The sequence below is a fragment of the Pteropus vampyrus genome, unplaced genomic scaffold (genome assembly GCF_000151845.1).
Source record: "Pteropus vampyrus isolate Shadow unplaced genomic scaffold, Pvam_2.0 Scaffold26, whole genome shotgun sequence".
Taxonomy (NCBI): domain Eukaryota; kingdom Metazoa; phylum Chordata; class Mammalia; order Chiroptera; family Pteropodidae; genus Pteropus; species Pteropus vampyrus.
In genome coordinates, this window is record NW_011888807.1 from 13,234,670 (window position 1) to 13,238,875 (window position 4,206).

Here is a 4,206-nt window from a genome sequence, read left to right on the forward strand (position 1 = left end):
TTATTACTAAACTGAAGAAAGTTATTCAATAGTTATTTTACACTACTTTTGTTGTTTTAATTAATTTGAGTCCAATAGTGTTTTTATCCACTTTTTAAATAATGTGTATTAAAGAAAGTTTTTTGTCTTGTTTCTGTTTTTTTTTTGTAACTAGAACAAGAAGGCCTAGAAAAATTAAATGGAGGAAAGAAACATCCAACCTTCAATGTACTTAAATTTACTTTTTTTCAAAAAGATATAATTTATTGATATTACCTATAGTTTGCTGTTTTTAGTAAGCCTCAATGGGCAAAGAAAACTACCATTTTTTTTCTTCCTCATGTTGGTTGTGATGTTCCAGCTTTTAGACATACAATCCTACTGGTAGAGAAGTCATGGTATTCTCCTTAGTGTTTTTTATCTGAGAATTCTTCAAAGATAAATTCATCAGCCTGTGGTAAATGGCACCATGAATGTCAAGTCTAGCTAAGGTCTTAATCACTACAAATTTATAAAGAGCCTATGAGTCTGTTTTCTTGATTCTTTTTTTCTTTAAAATGTCTTAACTTTTTCTCCTCTTTGTAACTCATCCAAAACCAAGTTACTCTATATTTTTTTATGTTTCTTCAGTGATTGCATTGTAGTGCCATTATAAGTTCCTTGAGTCTGAAATTTTAAAATTCCTCCTATCTCTTCCTACTCCCATCTTTGCATGCTATGTCTTCATTTCATAAAAGGAAATAATTTCACATAAGATATTAATGCCTGATTATAAATTAAATATATACATCGAATCATATTAAATTGTCTGTTTGTTTTTGACATGAAAGAGCAGTATCACATAGTTCAGTTTTACCACTCTCTAATTTCCTTTTAACAGAACTCCAATGGCTTCTCATGAAATTATTAGGAAATTAAAGTCACAGTAATCAGTGACAAAAATATTTTAGAGAATGGAAACCTTTTTTTGCAGTCATCAAGTCCTATCATGTGAATTATTACACAAGAAGTGGTATCTATCTTATTTTTTCTTAGAAATGGCATAAGCGTGGCATCAAAATTCTAAAAAAAAAAATGATTGTAATATTCAGTTATTTATTGGTTTACTTGAATATTTAAATTTTAACTTGTACTTGTTATGATGTTATTTTAGTGTGTGTTATGTGCTGTTAATCTGACTTTAACTCCTGGAAATTCTATAAATGTCCTATCTTCAACAGCATCATTTTGATAAAACATTAAAAGTTTTAAAATTACAAGTATTTATTATAAAATTCTTATTCATTAATTCTCTCATTAAACTGCTATATTTCTTTACTGTGTATATTTTGACAATTTTTCAACATGTCCTTAGCCTTAGTATTTTAGAGAATCATTCAGGAACTATTGAAATTTTAAAGCTATTTCAAATAATCAGATAAATCAGGTGCGTTATCATCTCCATTTTGGAAATGAGCAAATTTTGGCTTAGAGGCTCTAGGTAACTTGCACGGGGACCCAGCAATATCGCCAGAACTGCGTTTCAAACTAAATTCAATTAGACTTGATACATTCTTTCATTGAACCATAGAGGAAACTTTTCTTCTAGTGACATTGCATCACATTTTATGCTTTAAATACACTTTATTTACAACTAGAATAACTAAGACTAAAAATCACAATACTGCCTTTATTACAGTATATTTTAAGGCTGAAGTAGTAAAATGCATTTTCGAACTGATTATCAGAAGTAATTTTTGTTTCAATCCTTGTGGTTAGAAATTTTTCCGACATTTACTTACTTGTTTCCCAACTTTAAAATCTATAATTCATTCATTCATTCATTTATGAAATATTTACTTAACATCTACTTTTCATCAAGTATTTCACAACAGAAAAAATCAATGCTACTATAATGTGCTATGTTCACAGGAAGCATGGAAAGTGAAGGTACAATGATATATTGATTATAATTAATATTTTTCATCTGGAGATCTTATATAATTAATCAATATATGTAAGTATTATTTTCTTACCTACTGGTCAGGGTCATAATCAGAAGTGCGATAGTATGTATGATCCCCACGAAGAATGTTATAAGTTACAGCTATAATAAGTATTTTTGAGCACCTTTTTCTATTTTTTTAAATTACTCAATTCTTCATTCTAACCTACACTAGTGCAACACACACACACACACACACACACACACACATCTTAAGCAATCTAAGCCCTTAGAGTATAAATTTTTATCATTTATCAATCACCAACTATGTTTCAAATATGGTACTAGTCCCTGGTTGGTTAGAAAGGAGATATGGAGATCATCATACAATAATACACAAGTAAATAAATCAGTATCAAGTGTGAAGAGTCATCAAAGAAAAAAAGATTTAATGATAAAGCTAATGACGATGTGACAATAATTAAGATAAGTAAAGCAGTCTAAATTAAGGAGAACCTAACATTTAATCTGAGACCTGATGACAGAGAAGGGAAGCAACTATTCAAAGAATTGATGAAGAAATTCCAAGCAGAGAAAAGAGCTTGTGCTGAAATTCTGATGTAGAGCAGAGCAAACATGATGCAGTAATAAAAAGGATGTCACTTGAGCTGGAGTAGAAGTCAGGAGAATAAGAAAGGTATTCAGTAGAATTATTGAATTGAAGCAGAAATCATCAGATTATTCCAGTTATTTAAGATTTTACTCTATTTTTACTCTATTTTTGCAACTAGATACAGGGAAAAGTGTTTTATTGAGATTTCAGAAGAATGCCATGGGACCTGTAATTCCTATATTTCACTAGAGAAGAAACACCACAAACTAGCTCACTTCTGCCTGCAGTATTCTTTTAAAGTAAAAATTAAATCCTGTAAGACTCTAAACAACTACATTTGTTTCTTAACTTCTGTTATGAAAATACAACATAAGAAAATCAATATTATGTATTATCACCTATAGTAGTACTTTCTACAAAAAATTTGCAAGAATGAACTCTATTTTATCCCCGCCCCCATTGTAGAAATTACTTTCATTAAATCCTTAGTTTTAGTCAAGAAAGATTAGTATAAATCCCTTTGGACTAGCTGTTAATGCCATTCCACGAAACATTTAAGAGGAGTTTTAAATTTAATCTCTTCTCTGTTCTCTGAACGCACCTTTGAATTTTTTTTTTTTTTTTTTTTTACTTTCTAGCCTCATGGACACACACTACTTTTAGGTCAATAAAATTACTTTTTTTGAAGTTTTACTTATGGGAGAAATATATGTTGACATACACTAGATTGCCTTTTTAGCAATGAAGATAATTAAGGGTTATATTTTGCAATGGGTTCCCAAGGACCTACACTGGTAACTATGTTTTCAATTGCCAATTAGATATAGAATATATCATGTGAGTTCACAGAAATGTGCTCACAGCTACACTGTTATCCCTTCTTAAATATGATGTTCAAAGGGATTTTGTAGGCTAAATTCAGTTTCAATTGTAGTTGGTGTACTTCAGTCATGATTTGACTGCAAAATATACTAACATCTATGTTATAATGAATTATATTTTAATGTAACTTTCCAATATATAAAATATTTGTAATAATTAAAATTTCACCCAAGAAATACAGGTGAAAAAACAAAATGAAGATAAAATTATTAAATATAATAATAGATGAAATAAAAATTTCAGTAGTAAATCAAGCAAAATCTTTTAAGAAACATTAGTTTTAAGTTTCTCTTTCATAAAACATGTAATTTAAGTATTAACTAGACATAATGAAATTCAGTATGCTTTTAGTTTCATGTATCTAATAATGTTAAGATCTGAGGCATCCATTTAATTATTTAACAAACAACTTTCGAGCATATAATACATGCCAGGGAGTAATTTAGAGAATAAAGGAAGATTAATATGAAATTACCTATAACGTCAAAGAGCTGACAAGTAAGCAAACAAATATAATAAAGTATTATAGATTTTATGATGGAAGTACATTCGTGGCACAGTGGAATCACTAGTTTAATGTTAAAAATAAAAGGACAAGAAAAATAAATTCTTGTATTTATTCCTGACTCTTAAAGGCATTAGATAATTATTTCACATTGACACTTAGAAATGCCATGTTGAAGATACAAAAAAAAAAATCTATCCATACCATTCTGATTATATGATGTGTAACTAAACTTCCAAATATTTTGTCATTAATTAAAACAAAAAAATAAGCAATTTCCAGAAATGTGGATAAGATAGTAAT